The sequence below is a fragment of the Oryctolagus cuniculus genome, chromosome 4, assembly GCF_051225735.1.
Source record: "Oryctolagus cuniculus isolate XC-2025 breed Fujian yellow rabbit chromosome 4, ASM5122573v1, whole genome shotgun sequence".
Taxonomy (NCBI): domain Eukaryota; kingdom Metazoa; phylum Chordata; class Mammalia; order Lagomorpha; family Leporidae; genus Oryctolagus; species Oryctolagus cuniculus.
Window position 1 is genome coordinate 43,445,879 of NC_142870.1, and position 17,384 is coordinate 43,463,262.

The window sequence follows — 17,384 nt, forward strand, 5'->3', positions numbered from 1 at the left end:
AAATTTATAAAAATACTGAAAAGTAGTTATATAGATGTCATTTTAAAGGATACATAGTTTGTAAACATCATACAAATAAGCAAATTAAAGATGAGTAATACTAATTGATATTATTTATCATTACAAAGATTAGTTATCAACATTTATGGGAAAAAATTCCCCCCTAAAAAATCTGTAAATCATTTGCTAGAGGAAATATGGATGGTCTATAAAAGTTATAGTATTCCTTTTTTTAAATTATGTCTACTTGCTGTTTTTATATTCACAACAGAGGAAAAAAGGACAAGTTTAATCACAATAATGAGGTAACATAAGTTTGAATACTTTCTAGAAATATTTGTACCATTTAAATCAATATTTCATGAAATATTCATTCTACCCCTAAAACAAAAGTGCTTATAATTCCTATACATTGAACATGTTTTTCTAATTTTTGAGTTGGAGGACAGTCTAGCAGGATTTTTGGGGTGTAGAGCCAAAATTAGTTCCTTAGGGGACAAAGACACCAAATTGGTGGTTAAGAAACCTACAAGGCTTTAGAATTTAGTCCTGTTGGACTGTGCAGCAAGGGAAAGTCACTCTCTCAGAAAAGGACAAAATGTTTTTAATTAGAGGAATAGTTGGCATTATTCACTTATAATAGAAAGTAAATAATGTTCTGATTGTTAGAGCAAAGGTTTTCTTTTTCATCCAAATGAATGCTTCAACCATTTATTTAATAAGAAAGGGCCACAGTTTACTTTCATTTTTAAGAATTATGTAGATATAATTTATTTTTCATTTTGATACTTTGATACTTATTTCCAATAAAAAAAATTATGGTAGTGATGTGAATAGTAACACACACAAAACTTTATAGCATCAAATGGAGGAGGGGAGTGAATTATTGTTTGGCGATTGTTTCACCAGCCTTGAATTAACCTTTCTTTGCTTTTCCTTTAATGGAAGTCATTGGAACTCTGTTGAAGGAAGTACATCATTTAAAAAACAAAGCAAAACTAGGAACTAGTGTCTAGCAGTTCTAAATGAGTCCTCTTTCTGTTGGCATAAGGTACTGTCTGCCATATGAGCAAGTATGAGAAACATCCTGAATGCTTTGTTTCTCTGGAATGCTTCAGTAACAGCTGCTTAGATTAGCTTCGTAAACATGCTTGAAATAATATATTTGACTCTAAAAATTATTTTCTTTCATATAAAATGCATCTGTTAAGAGAAAGTTCATTTTTCCAATATGATCATGATTTACAATGAAAATTAAATATATAGATAATTTTAAGGAAATAAACATTCAAAAACTGTTCCTTGACCATAAAATGAAATACTTTCACCTTTTGTTCTACATATAAAAATCTGAAATTCAAATAAGGACTCATGGTATTGTTTAAATAAATCTTAAATGGAGAATTTTGATTTTAAACTTTATTTTAAAAATAATATTCTAAAGCTACATTAGCACAGTTATCCGTTTAAATACGGAATTAAAATATATTTAATTGTCCTTTGATAATTATAAATTGTTCAATGTATTAGGTTCCATGCATCTATTGCATACATGATCATAAAACTTCATAAAATATACATGTATAGAAACTCTCACAAAAAGGAACTTAAATGTAAACAAAAGAATAAAAATCTGAACCATTAAGCTTGTGATTATACAGTGGATTGAAATAATGCTTATGCAAAAATTAGAAAGCAAAATAGGGAAGGAAGGAAAGGGACAGAGGGAGGGAGGGAAATATGTTTATCTTCTTGGAATTGTACCTATGAAGTACGTGAAAGCTGTTCTCTTTGTATTAATAACAATTAAAAAGAAGAAAACAAAAAAAAATTTCAACCAGAAAAACCTCTCACCATCTTATATATCACTTTATTTTGTTCTAATTTTCCTCTAAATAAAGAGTAGATACGTCTTACTGTCATTAACTGTTAGTTGGATTCCAACTAATTGATGTTTTACTTAATATAAGCTTTCCAGATGAGTTCATGCATGTTCTTTGTCCATTTGTGACTGTACTTAAATGTGAATCCCCAAAAATGGCATTATGTGTCTAAGATTGATAGTTATTTGATTTAGCAACATCTGTTGTTGTTTGATTTCCTCCAAGCAGATGCTCTTCCTTGAAATTCAGATGCAATTTGATCTACTTTCATGACATATATCTGTAATAGAATAATACTGTTGTTATTTAGGTATAGGAAATATCATTCACAGTTGTGTGTATCTTTGGTTAAACAAATATCTGTACACTGGGTCAAACATCATTAACTTTAATAAGGATGGGAATGCACAGATCCTTTGAGTCACTCTATAAATCGACCTAGAGTTCTTTCATGTTTAGGGCAGCTAGAGTCATTTATTTTCCAGTTGGCAATTCTCTTAATACTCTTGGAAATTTAATGAAAACACAACAACATATATTTTCAGAAAGATGTTCTTTTCTGTGTCTGTCATTGTATTTCAAAGCTGTCACAATAGACAAAGAATTGTAATGAGAAAAATACCCAGAGACAAACACTACTGTTTATTTGATTCTCTATTCACATTTTGTAATATGCTGCAACACAATAAAAGCCAGCATAATTGTAGCTAATCAGTGTGGTTCGTGGTTTATGTGAGGACACACAGGAATTTAGGATAAATACCATGCTGAGGATTAGAGAATTCTGACCCAGAGTTTTCTGTGGAAATGACATAAAAGTTTGTCCTAGGAACAATATAAAAATTATATAATATTACAATAGAGATTACATATATGTAATTCTAAGAAGACCTTGATGTCCTGTAATGGAATACTTGTCTGATTTTCCTATTCTGGGGAAGTCTCTTGTTCAGTGTTAACAATTCAATGATATCTTGTGACCTTTTCTATGCAAATATGAACAATTTGAGGCAATCACAATCTCTCACGCATTGCTCCTTAAAGGGACATTCTTAATTGTTCTTATAGTCTCAATTTTATTTTAAACTCCATTACCTATAATATCTTCTTTGAAGCTTGAAATTAACTTTTATTTCTTCACTATTTTATCCTTCCCTATTTTGGTAACAATGATTTTATTTTTCCAGCAAAGTTCTAGGTGGTTTCTTTCACTATACATGTGAATAATCCAATATGATAAGATTCCATTCACTGAAAGAGAAACTTATCTTCCTTTTCTGTAGAGACCCTTCAAAGAATCACTGTCCTTTTGAATACAAAAGCAAAATTCATGATATAATGATATTAAACTATATATGCTTAAGATACTTGGTAATGATGGGTTTTTGTGGTTGTTTTTAGTACCATCTCATCTATCTAATATTTTAGTAATTCAGTCCCTTTTTTTAAAAAAACAAGGATTTACTTATTTATTTGAAAGGCAGAGTTACAGAGAGAGAGGAGAGACACAGAGAGATCGTTTATCCACCAGTTCAATTCCCCACATGGCTGCAATGGTTGGGGTTGGGACAGGCAGAAGCCAGGAGCCAGGAGCTTCTTCCAGGTTACCAAGTGTGTGCAGGGGCCCAAGCACTTGGGCCATCTTCCTCTGCTTTCCGAAGTGCATAAGCAGGGAGCTGGATCAGAAATGGAGCAGCTCAGACTTGAACTGGCACCTATAGGGGATGTTGGTGCTGCAGACTATGGTTTTAACCCACTAAGCCACAGCAGTGGCCCCAATTCAGTTCCTTTGTGACCAGTAGACAGATATCTATTTAGGGACTGACCTAGAAATCAAAGCTGAAACCTAAGTTTATTCAGAATAATACTCTCAGCAATAATGGTGACCAACCCTTTCTAGGTTATAGTTTGAAGAGAGAGAGTGAGATCAGTTAACAAAGCCAACCTTCCCTTTTGGATCTTTCCTACCTAAGTGTTTCTGTAGGATACACTGACTGTGCCATCCCTTCCTCAAAGTTGAAGGAGTTGTTTTTAAAATATCCTCCCACCACTTCTAAATTATAGAGCAATGATAATGCATTTGTCCTTACTCTAAAAATAAAATAAGGCAATTTAGCATTTGTTTTGTTCCTCTAATTAGAAAATGGTGGCAGCTTTAATTTTTAAAAGGCACAAGTTTGTCATCCTCCTTTTGGGAAGGAAATCAAATGCAATTGTAAAACAAATGATTAACTGTTTTAAAGCTTCAAGTCACAGTTGATGTGCATGTGTCAGGAGAAAGTCTGCGTAATATGCATCCTCTTCTCAGCCTCCGTGCCACATTCCTCCAACATTTGAGGCTGTTCTGTGAATTTGGCCTATGGCCTCGTAAGTTCCTGGATGCAGATGCTGGGTTCTGTTTTCCTTGGTGAACTCCCTAAACTTGAAGTTTTTAAAAGTTTATGTTTTAGATTTATTTATTTGAGGCAGTGACAGACAGAGACAGAGAGAAAGAGATCTTTCATCTACTAGTTTACTCCCCAAATAATTGCACCAATTGGGGCTGGGCCAAACTGAAGCCAGCAGTCAGCTATTCCAGTTCTATACTGATCTCCCACGTGGGTAGCAGGAATGCAAGCACTTGATTTATCATCTACTGCTTCCCAGGTACATTAGCAGGGAGCTGAAGTGCAAGCAGAGTAGCTGGGACCAGAATTGGCACTTCCATATGGGAAGCAGGTGATCCAAATGGCAACTTAAACTGCTGCGCCACAGTGACTGCCTCTGAACTACTTCTTTTAGTGATTTGACATTGATAACTGAATTAATGCAATGGCAAATCAATAGATTAAATTTAAATGGTTTCTCACAATTTGCAATTTGTGTTTTACCCAAAACTATTCTACCACTTTTAGTTTTCTAACTCATTGTGCAATTGCCCACTTTGTATTATTCATGCATAGTTTTTGTCCTCATTACTCATGGGTAATTCTCTCCCAGTATATTAGTATATAGACAATTAGACAACTCTGGTTATCCTAAGTTCCAAAGAATGTGCTTAGAATGTGATATTTAGAATTTAAAAAGTTGCATCTGAATTTCAAATGTATTCCTTTTTATCCATAAATGCTTAAAGAAAGGTTTATTAAATAATCTTAAGGCTACAAGTACTTTTGGTTTAATTTAATCCTTAGAATTTTGAAGCTGTTCCAGAACAACTCATTTTGGTTTTGCAAACATAGATGATTAAAATACTGGAAATTATTTTGAATTCATTCCAGAATTCATAGCCCTTGGTACTTTCTGCGCCATTATCGATGGGAATCTACCTCCACCCACATGTTTAATCTTGGGTGAAAACTCTTTGTGTCAGCCTAAATTATTCAGTCATTTCAAATCAGATCTGGCTGTCAATATTATTAGAATTCTATCATTGCCATGATTTTAATAATGTCACAGCCAAACGTGAGTTTAAAATTCACTTTTTGAGACACTTGGTTTGCTGTTTTAGTTGTACAGACAGTGTCAAAGATGCCCTCAGAATACTTTCCTCAATAATTTAATAAAAATATTTCTTAAAATATAACACTTTATTTAAATATCTATTAAATTCATTTATTAAACAAAAAAGACATTTAGAATAATGAAAGATAAATTATTTAGAATAATGAAAGTAAAATCATTTAGAAAGCAGCTTGTATGTTACATGAACTGCAGTTTCTAAATAGTGAGCAGATTTTTATTACTGAGATAGATCATTTCTCACTTATTACTTAAGTTTTGTCTCATCAACTGATTTGAATTATTAATTTGGGGGGAGGGAACAGTGATAGGAGTAAAACAAATATAGAGTTCATTTTTGTCTTCCTTGATAGCAGTGCTTTTAATATTATAGTGAATGCATCACTTTAGTTATTTTGAAAGATTCATGACTATGGTACAGAATTCAGCTGAGTTTTCTGACACTATATTACAAGAACCAACTTTCCAAGTAACTCTTTCTTCATTTCTTTCTGATTCCTCAACAAATTCATCTTTTTATAAAAACAAGAAGAACATTTATTTATCTATCTACCTATTTGGCAGAGTGACATGCGGAGAGAGGCAAAAAAAAAAGAGATCTTCCACATGCTGGCTCACTCCCCAGACACTTGCAACAGCTGAGGTTGGGCCAGGCTGAGCAAGGAGCCGGGAATTCCATCTGTATCTCCTCTGTGGGTGGCAGGCAAACTATTATTTGGGCAACCATCTCCTGCCTTCCAGGATGCGAATTAGAAGGAATAGGGACTGGCCAAAGCCAGGAGCCCAGAACTCAATCTTGGTGCTCTAAGTGGGTGACAGAGCCCCAAGTCTTCAGTCATCATCTGCAGACTCGTTGGGTACACGTCAGCAGGAAGCTGCAGTGAGAAAAGAGCTGAGACATGGACCCAGGCACTTCAATATAGGATGCAAGTATCTGGGATGTCATCTTAAACACTATGCAAACACCTGTCTTCCTTTTTCCTGTAAAGTAGAATTTACAAGTTTCATTAATTAATGCCTGATATCTCCAGGGTGCATTACTTAATCTATACTGAGGCCATCATAAGATTCCACCTAAAATATTCCTTTAATAAGGAAGTTTTGTGATTTTTCAGAGTACTTTAGAACTATTCAGATTCATTGCACCAGTTTCCTAAAATCACTGATTATAATATAAATATATTATAAACCCATTAATAATATAGCATTGCAGAATAGTCTATATTAGGGAGCATAGACTTTTCATCCATTTAGCCAGTCTCAATTTTGTAATTTTAATAGCTTTAATTAGAAGAGATTTAAGTCCATACCAAAGTTTAATTGAAAATGGTAAACAGAGAAACCACCAGCACCTTCTATTTGCCTTACATAGTCAAATATAGTAATGAAAGATATTTGGTGATTATTTTTAAAATGCAGAATACAGGAGCCAGCAATGTGGCATAGATACTGCCTGTGACTCCGACATCCCATACGGGCACTGTTTGAGACTTTGCTGCTTCACTTCTGTTCCAGCTCCCTGATCATGGGCCTGGAAAAGCATCTGAGGATGGTCTAGAGTGCTTGGGCCCCTGCAGCCATTTGGGAGACCCAGATGAAACTTCTGCCTCCTGGTTTCAGTCTGGCCCAGCCCTGACAGTTGGACCATCTGGATAGTACACCAGCAGATGGCAGCTGTCTGTCTTTCTGTATCTTCTTCTTTCTGTGTAATTGACTACAAAATAAATAGATAAATCTTTAAAAAGAAGAAAAAGAATATAAAGTAATTCTCTTATTTAAGCAGTATCTTTCTTTTGAAATTAATACATGTATTCAATTTTCTTTTTAATCTTACTCTACAAAAATAATATTGGGCGTTCTTATTAGCCAATTAATTGCTCAACTGTCTTTTGCTGACAACCTTAGGATGATATTTTGATTATATAATTTGTGTCTTATGCTAGCTAGAACTATAGCTTAGTTTCTTTTGTTTACATTGGAATAATACCCAGCATGTTCATTGCAATACTGAACATTTCTTAGAGTGATCAAGCATTTCATGATGCCATAATAGCCTGCCTCATTATAATATTTAATAAGAATGACATCAAATTTCTACACCTTTTGAGAAATTAAGTCCTAGGCAAGCTTGGACCATATGCTTATGACTAAAATACAGTACAAAACCAGAAACATCATTGAATTTTATACTAGAGTTAAAATTAACATATATCTACAGTAGTGTTCTATTTTGATGAAATATTATTAATGTTGGTGAAGTTCCTGGCACTATTTAAAAATATGAAGAGAAATTAGAGAAAGCAATTTGGTACAGGTTGTTTTGTCATGACTATTGAATTAATTAGGAGACTGCCTAATGAAAGAAAGTTCTATCTCACTAACAAAAAAGAAAAATATATTGCAAAACAGAATGTATTTTTAATACTTAATATTTTTTCTTTTTTTATTCAGTAAATATAAATTTCCAAAGTATAGTTTATGGATTACAATGGCTTCCCCCCCATAATTTCCCTCCCACTCGCATCCCTCCCATCTCCCGCTCCCTCTCCTATTCCATTCACATCAAGATTCATTTTCAATTATCTTTATATACAGAAGATTCATTTAGTACGTACTAAGTAAAGATTTCATCAGTTTTCACCCACACAGAAACACAAAGTGTAAAATACTGTTTGAGTACTAGTTATAGCATTACTTCACATTGGACAACACATTAAGGACAGATCCCACATGAAAAGTAAGTACACAGTGACTCCTGTTGTTGACTTAACAATTTGACACTCTTGTTTATGGTGTCAGTAATCTCCCTAGGCTCTAGTCATGAGTTGCCAAGGCTGTGGAAGCCTTTTGAGTTCACCGACTTCAATCTTATTCTGACAGGATCATAGTCAAAGTGGAAGTTCTCTCCTCCCTTCATAGAAAGGTACCTCCTTCTTTGATGGCCCCGTTCTTTCCACTGGGCTCTCACTCACAGAGATCTTTTATTTAGGTCCTCTTTCTTTTTTTTTTTTTTTTTGCCAGAGTGTCTTGGCTTTCCATGCCTAAAATACTCTCATGGGCTCTTCAGCCATATCCAAATGCCTTAAGGGCTGATTCTGAGGCCAGAGTGCTATTTAGGACATCTGCCCTTCTATGAGTCTGCTGTGTATCTCACTTCCCATGATGGATCATTCTCTCCCTTTTTGATTCTATCAGTTAGTATTAGCAGACACTAGTCTTGTTTGTGTGATCTCTTTGACTCTTAGACCTATCAGTGTGACCTGTTGAAGTGAAATGGACACTATGAGAAACAGTGACTTGATCAGCTCCTGTCCTCACTGTTGATGTACAATGTAATACTTTATCCCTTTCAGTATTTTTTTGTTTTAGTACTATTGGTTGAACTCTGTAATTAACACACAATTATTCTTAGGTGTTTAAATTTTAACTAAAAAGTGATCCCTGTTAAATATAAGAGTGGGAATAAGAGAGGGAGGAGATGTACAATTTGGGACATGCTCAATTGGACTTGCCCCAAATAGTGGAGTAGAAATGTGCCAGGGGATTCCAATACAATCCCATCAAGTTGGCATGTACCAATGCCATCTCACTAGTCCAAGTGATCAATTTCAGTTCACAATTAATACTTAATATTACATCTCTTAATCAGATGCACTAAAATCTGCCAACAGCATCATTGCTCCTAAAGACTTATTTGAAATATCCATATGTTAATTCATTTTTTAAAAAGATTTTATTTATTTATTTGACAGGTAGAGTTACAGACAGTGAGAGAAACAGGTAGAGAGAAAGGTCTTACTTCTGTTGGTTCACTCCCCAAATGGCCACAACGGCCGGAGCTGCACCGATCCGAAGCCAGGAGCCATGTGCTTTTTCTTGGTCTCCCATGTGGGTGCAGGGGCCCAAGCACTTGGGCCATCCTCCACTGCTTTCCCATGCTTCAGCAGAGGGCTGGATCAGAAGAGGAGCAGCTGGGACTAGAACTAGCACCCATAAGGGATGCCGGTGCTGCAGGCAGGTGATTAACCTAGTTTCTTAGTCACAACATGCTTAGTATATATGATTAATTAATGGACATTGTTACATATATAAGATTTCTCTCTTTGACTTGGTAATAAACTTGAACAACATTCTCTTTGCTTTTTCTATTAGAAAGAAGTTCCTAAGATTTACATAAAATCTCTTTTTAAGAAAATGAGTTTTAAAATTATTATACATTGTTTACTAAAATCATCATATGGATAGAAATAATTCTTACAACAGGTGTGACTGTGGTTAAAAAAATCTAGTAGCTGTTAATTAATATGTAGTGATAAGCTAGATATATTATGAACTCTTGCAAGTTCTATATCAGAAAAGAAGTTACCAATAAGAACATTTAAATCATTGTGGATTAAGAGGTAGGCATCATTATTATAAATTGTGTAAATTTTTAGTTTCATTTTAGTACTATACTAAGTTGTGATTTAAGTTAGGTTAGGTGTTTTCAGTTGCCTATTCAAATTTGCACTATTCTATAGAAACAAAATGTGATACAGCGTAACTTGTATTCAAAGAAGATTATCACCTTCCAGATACATAATGCACCCTGAATTCTCAAATTGACTTATAAGATTATTCAGAGATTTACCTTTTCTAATTAATCAATTTTCCTTCACCAAATGAAAATGAAAGGAATTATCTAGAAAGTCGTTGTAAATTCAGTCTTCCTAATAGTATCGGGACAATTACATAAAGAGGCTGCTTCAGTGTGAGTGTTTATATGCTTGCTTGTGTTTCTGCTTAGCTTGAATATACCACTGTTTTATCATTTATTTTCTCTTGATTTTAGGCAAATCCATTACATAACAGAACTAAAGCAACTATGATAAGTGACCTCTTCTAGAAGAATTAGATTTTTTCCCTGAAAGAACTGTTATCCATCTATGAAAGCTTCATAGATCTTAGCTAACTATAATCATATTTTACATATAGTCATATTTTTACACTCAGTATTATTGGCTACCTGCTACATGTTGTTGATGTCAGTTCTATTTAAGTGTGGTGGCAGAGGTCATTCTTTGCTTGCATCTTTATTTATTGAAACTAAACATTGTTCAGGATTTGTTTACTTTCATAGTTGTAAGCAGACATTCTTCCTGAAAGCATTTCCTTTCTTAAATGAGTATTTTGAAAATGAAAAGTAATTAAAGATTAACAAAAGTAAGCAAAATGGATTTTTAAAGCTCCTTAATTATTATTTAAAGCACAATGGGTATTGAAGATAACCAATCTTCAGAAAATTTAAAACCGTGTAGCTAATTTACATAGTCAGTGAGTTCACAGAATTCATTCATGTTTGACAGGTGAGGGAATTGTGGCAAAGAGTTTCAGAGATTTATGGAAGGTCACTCAGAAAATCAGTGAGAGAGTATGAATAGACAGGGAGCTCTCTGTCTTTTTTCTGTATTCTCGTGTGGTGATGCTCAGGAGATGAAAACGGATGCTGTCCTGAGCCACTTTTGCTAATGGGAGCGTGAGTCTCCCTCAACAGTGTGAGATCAGAAGTGAGGGAGAAACTATTCTAGCTAGTAAATGATCTTCACAGGGCTCTCAGGTAATGCTTGTGGATTTGGGGAAAATAACCCTCTTTTGTTAAATACAGTACTTCTTTTGGTCTCTTTTACGCCGTTGTAGATTTCTTATCTATTTCATCCCACTAATCTCTTCTTACTCCACTATTGTGTTCATTCATTTAGGTTTTACTTTCTGCTTTGTGACAGGCAGTATAGGTCTGTGTATTAAGTCTTCCCTTTCCTGTTTCCCTTGCCTTTATTTTTTTCTCTCTCATCTGGCCCAATGGTTTATTAATATCTAGATGACAATTATTTGATAAAAATCTGAAGATATCTCAAATTATTTTTCTACTGACAATTAATTTTTCAGTTATATTTATAATGTTACTAAATAGCATTTATTAAAATAGTGCATGTAAAGCCGGCGCCGCGGCTCACTAGGCTAATCCTCCGCCTAGCGGCGCCGGCACACCGGGTTCTAGTCCCGGTCGGGGCGCCGGATTCTGTCCCGGTTGCCCCTCTTCCAGGCCAGCCCTCTGCTGTGGCCAGGGAGTGCAGTGGAGGATGGCCCAGGTGCTTGGGCCCTGCACCCCATGGGAGACCAGGAAAAGCACCTGGCTCCTGGCTCCTGCCATCGGATCAGCGCGGTGCGCCGGCTGCAGCGCGCCGGCCGCGGCGGCCATTGGAGGGTGAACCAACGGCAAAGGAAGACCTTTCTCTCTGTCTCTCTCTCTCACTGTCCACTCTGCCTGTCAAAAAATAAATAAATAAATAAATAAAAAAAAATAAAAAAAAAAATAGTGCATGTAATACATGTCATAAACTTGATGTAAGAGAAATGGTAATTTCTTCATAGTCATTCCCTCATAACCTAAGAGTATTTATATTTAATAACCCTGAAAAACATTGAGTCAAAATGAAATACAGCATATATTCATATTTCAAAACCAAATGGCAATTAATTATCATTGGTACAATGATAATCATGTCTGACAATGTAGTTACAGAGAAAGAAACCCATGTGCCATTAACTGTCACTGCATCCCACTGTACTTCTCCACTAATACACCAAGAATGTTCTGAATTTGCTCTTGGGGTGGGAGCAATGATCAGACACAGTACTAGTCCTGAAGTCTAAACTAGGAAGGGGAGTAGGTACCTAAAAACCGAAATCCAAGGATTTAGGAAGTAATGGGGAAACATAGGGTGACAGCCTCTGGATTCCAAGCATCAGGAATCCCCAGGGAAGGAAAAAAACAGGAAAAGAAGGCTCTAGATAAGGAAATGCATGTTAGGAATTTAATGCAAGAAATCAAAAAAGCAATATGCAATACAAAAACAAAGATACTTCCAGAAATTGGGCAATGCTATTTGTATCCTATGTAGAAAAGAAAGGAAACCCAAGGGAAGTGTAAAAACTAAGCTTTCATTCTAACTAGGTCCTCTGACATTCACGATATTAAATTTTTGGTTGAACACAGATGTCCCAGGAAGCTGTGAACTACTTGAGGGCAGCATGGGGTTAGCACAGATTCCCATGCAGCCTGAGTAATTTCTCACACTTGAAGCAGAGCATATTGGAAATAAAAAGCCTTCATTGTATAGGGAATTAATGTAAAGAATACTTGCAAAGCATTTTCATCTCATGGAGGAAAAAAACAGTGTTTTAGAACACAGTTGATCTAGATGTGTCTGTATCTGATTCTCAGATTAATCATTTGTGCTTTATCTAGGGCAAGATACAGGAATTATGTATTTCATTTCTTACTATAAGTTGGGTTAAAAATGCAATATTGCTCAGACAATTTGAACATAAAATTATAATACAGTACTTTATACTTTGTGTGTCTGTGTGGGTGCAAACTATTTAAATCTTTACTTAGTATATACTAAGTTGATCTTCTATATATAAAGATAATTAAGGCCGGCGCCGCGGCTCACTAGGCTAATCTTCCGACTTGCGGCGCTGGCACACCGGGTTCTAGTCCCGGTCGGGGCACCAGATTCTGTCCTGGTTGCCCCTCTTCCAGGCCAGCTTTCTGCTGTGGCCCAAGAGTGCAGTGGAGGATGGCCCAAGTGCTTGGGCCCTGCACCCCATGGGAGACCAGGAGAAGCACCTGGCTCCTGCCATCGGATCAGCGTGGTGCGCTGGCCGCAGTGCACCAGCCATAGCGGCCATTGGAGGGTGAACCAATGGCAAAGGAAGACCTTTCTCTCTGTCTCTCTCTCTCACTGTCCACTCTACCTGTCAAAAAAAAAAAAAAAGATAATTAAAAATAAATCTTAGTGAAGAATGGGCTAGGAGAAGGAGTAGGAGATACGATGGTTTGCTGGTGAGAGGGTGGTTATGGAGAGAAAAATCGCTATAATCCAAAAGTTGTACTTTTCAAATTTATATTTATTAAATAAAAGTTTTTTTTAAAAAATGAATAAAAATGAGGCCGGTGGGTGGCTCAATAGGCTAATCCTCCGCCTGCGGCACCGGCACACCGGGTTCTAGTCCTGGTTGGGGCGCCAGATTCTGTTCCGGTTGCTCCTCTTCCTGTCCAGCTCTCTGCTGTGGCCCAGGAAGGCAGTGGAGGATGGCCCAAGTGCTTGTGCCCTGCACCCGCATGGGAGACCAGGAGAAGCACCTGGCTCCAGGCTTCGGATCAGTGTGATACACTGGCCACAGCATGCTGGCTGCAGCGGCCATTGAGGGGTGAGCCAATGGAAAAGGAAGACCTTTCTCTCTGTCTCTCTCTCATTGTCCACTCTGCCTGTCAAAAAATAAATTAATTAATTAATTAAAAAATGAGTAAAAATGAAAAAATAATACTATAGATAAAAGGCTTAAGTATATGGTAAGCAGGCAACAAAATGTTAAGTGGAAATGATATATGCATACACAAAAAACATCTGCATTTCTGTTGGTTAGGAAAAGGACTCTTCCCAAAATATATATCTTTTTTTTTTTTTGACAGGTAGAGATATAGACAGTGAGAGAGAGAAAGGTCTTCCTTCCACTGGTTCACTCCCCAAATGGCTGCTATAGCCAGCGCTGCACTGGTTAAAAGCCAGGAGCTTCTTCCTGGTCTCCCATGCGAGTATAGGAGCCCAAGCACCTGGGCCATCCTCCACTGACCTTCTGGGCCACAGCAGAGAGCTGGACCGGAAGAGAAGCAACCAGGACTAGAACCTGGTGCCCACATGGCATGCAGGCGCCGCAGATGGAGGATTAACCAACTGAGCCATGGTACCGGCCCCCGAAATATATATCTAGATGCTTACTCACCTGAAAAGTTCCCTATAGCCATGGTTGAATTAGCCTTAGTAAAGAAATAATATCTAAATGTGAGTGAAATTCAGTCACTGTATAAAAGCTGATATATTTTTAATTTTTAAAATTTATTTATTTGAAAAACAGAGAGAGACAGATACAGTGAGTTACACTAAGAGCTCTCTTCTACTAGGCCATTCCCCCAAGAGCCAGAGGTTTGGGAACTCAATCCACATCTCCCATGTGGTTCTCAGAGATTCAACTACTTGAATCAAAGCCCCTATGCCCCTGGGTGTGCATTAACAGGAAGCTGGAGTCAGGAGCAGTGGCAAGACTACCCAGGCACTCCAATATGGGGTGTGAACATCTCAAGCAGAGTCTTAAAGACTAACCAATCTCCACTCAAACTGTATTCTCTTCTCTTTTTCTGAAGAGGAATGCCTACCCAAAGTCTTCGAGTACTGGGTCTATGCTGGGGCAAGGTTTTCCTATTTCTTAATTTCTATTCTGATGTTTATTGTTTCTTTGATTCTATTTACATTTGCATGTATTCTTTTTATTTTTCTAGTTTTTTTAAGATAAAACCTGTTGTCACTGATCTGTGTACTTTCCTCTTTTAGGATAAGAGTACAAATGCTATAAATTCTTTCTTAGGTATGGCTTTTGTAACATCTGATATATTATAATATATTGTTCCTTTTCATTCAGTTATTTAGATGTGTGGTGTTTCACTTCCAATATTTGACAATTATCAAGAAAATATTCTGTAACTGATTTCTAATTTCATTCCATTTTTCAGAAATATATTTGGTATGACTTGCTTCATCTTGAATTCTTTATAAGTTGTTGAATGGCCTAGTACATACTCTATTCCATCTTAACAAATGCTTTGTGTGCGCTAGGGAAGAATGTACAATCTACTGCTCTGAAAAAAAATGTAAATTAGGTTAATTTGTTTGATGAGGTTATTCAGACACTGATATTCGCTTGTTTAATCAATTACTGACAAAGCTGATTTGAAATCTCCGACTATGAGTATAGACTTGTCAATTTTTCCTTTAAATCCCATGTTTCCTATATTTTTACTTGTGTGAATACATGCAAACACGTTTAGGATTTTTGCAGCCTCCTGATTATCTGACAACTATATGACAAATTACACTCTTTAAATTTTTTAAAAATATTTTTGAGATACAGAAGACACAGAGAGAACTCCCACCTGCTGATTCACTCTCCTCTTACCCAAGAAGGCTGGGATGAAGCTGCTGCCAGGTGCGCCCTGCAGCTCTCTAATGCGGGTTGTGGTGACCGGACTGCTTCAGCTGTCGCTGCTGCCTGCAAGGGTCAGCACTGGCAGGAAGCTGGAGTCAGGAGCTGATGATGAAACTTGAACTGAGGCCTGCTGAAGTGGAATGTGGGCATCTTAAACTCAGCGCCTCCTCTCCGAAATAATCCTGTTGATTCCTGGTCCACTTTCACTGTTACTCTAGGTTTATTGCTCTTTTTAAATAGAATTTTCAATCTTAAAATAGTTTTATATTTATAGAAAAATTTAAAGATAATATGGAGAGGGGTCTTCTACCCCACACCCATTTTCTTCCATCTAACATTAGTAGGGTACATTGCTTACATTTACCTATGAAATAATGTAGATTATTATTAACTAAAGAGAATGCTTTATTTAAATCCCACCTTTAAACTACTGTTGTTGTTCTGTGCGAGCATCTTATACAGAATTCTATTTTATATTTAGTAGTCAGGTCTGCCTAGGTACCACTTGGCTGTGACAATTCCAAGGTTTCTTTTATATTTGTTGGTGTGCTGTGTCTCATTGTATCCTTTTACTTTTAACACGTGTGTCTTTATATTTCAAGTATGTTTCTTATATGCAGGCACATTTAGGTATTGTGTTTTATCCAGTCAGACAATATTTTCCTCTTAATTGAAGGACAATGTTGACATTTAATCATTTTTTAATGTGACAATTGATTCAGTTAAATTTAACATCTTATTTGTCTTCAATCCATTTTTTTGGGTCACATTTTCCTTTTTACATGACTGTCTTCTGTATTGAATATTTTATGATGCCTTTCTATCTTTTGGGAAAATATTAAAAATAGTTGTTTATTTTAATAGTTGCATTAGGGTTTATAATTTATGTCTTTAACCTTTCACACTGTACTTTTAAGTGATATTATGCCATTTCACATGGAAAGAAAGCATGTTACACTGCTATTTCTCTTAACTCAACCTTTGTGCAAAGAGTGCCATAATTTGATCTTTACACATTTATAAATTTCACACTGCTTTGTTAGTGTTTTTGCTGAAACACTCAGCCATCTCTTGTCTCTGGCACTCTTCTCTGAGAGCTGTAGCCACGCTGGGCATCAGCCAGGTTCCTCCTGTGATTCCTGTCCCCACAGTGGAATTTGGAAATTCTCTCAATACAGTAAAGTGGAGTATTTTAAGGCTCATGTCATGTATCTTCCATCTTCCAGGGCTCACTGTCATTTTTTCCCCTGGTAAACACTGTTTTACAAGCTGGTTTTTCATATATTTTGTTTATTTCAGTGGGAGGGTACATCTGGCTTCCTTTATTTCATTTTGGCTTTTTGAAATAAGAGCAGAGACATTCTCTATATAAATAGCAATTCTTTGTTGTCAAACACACACACACACACACACACACACACATTCATACTCTGACTCTTTCACACACATACACATACACACACCCAAACAAGCAGTTGTCTAGTTCTGAAGTTTCAAGCCTCTTTGTACTAGGAATTATGGAAATAGATTTGAAACAAAACAAAATAAACCCTTGATGTAATGTTTTAATAAGATATAATAAAAACACAGGATTTGGAATCAGATGACCTGGATTAAAATCCAGGCATGTATCTCTGTGATTTTGAACAAATAACATAGCCTATTGAAGCTCATTGTCCTCATGAGAAAAACTGAATTAAAAAATCCAAGATTACAAGATGATAATGAAGACAAACAAAAAAGACACTGTCTGATTCATACTTGACTTTTAAAAAGCTTGTTTTATACTCCATGGGAATAGGTTTGGTTCTATATCAACTTAGCTGAACTTGCATGTCCATCAGGTGCACGAGACCACGATGTAACTCCTGCTTGAAACTGTAGAGCTTCCCTATTACCACCATTTATAGTTAA

General features: G+C 36.1%; 1 protein-coding gene across 4 annotated transcripts in view; it reads left to right on the forward strand.

The window, feature by feature from the left end:
- Positions 1-17,384, forward strand: part of CADM2 (cell adhesion molecule 2) — a 1,135,583-nt gene that overhangs the window by 584,828 nt on the left and 533,371 nt on the right. The window lies entirely within an intron of this gene.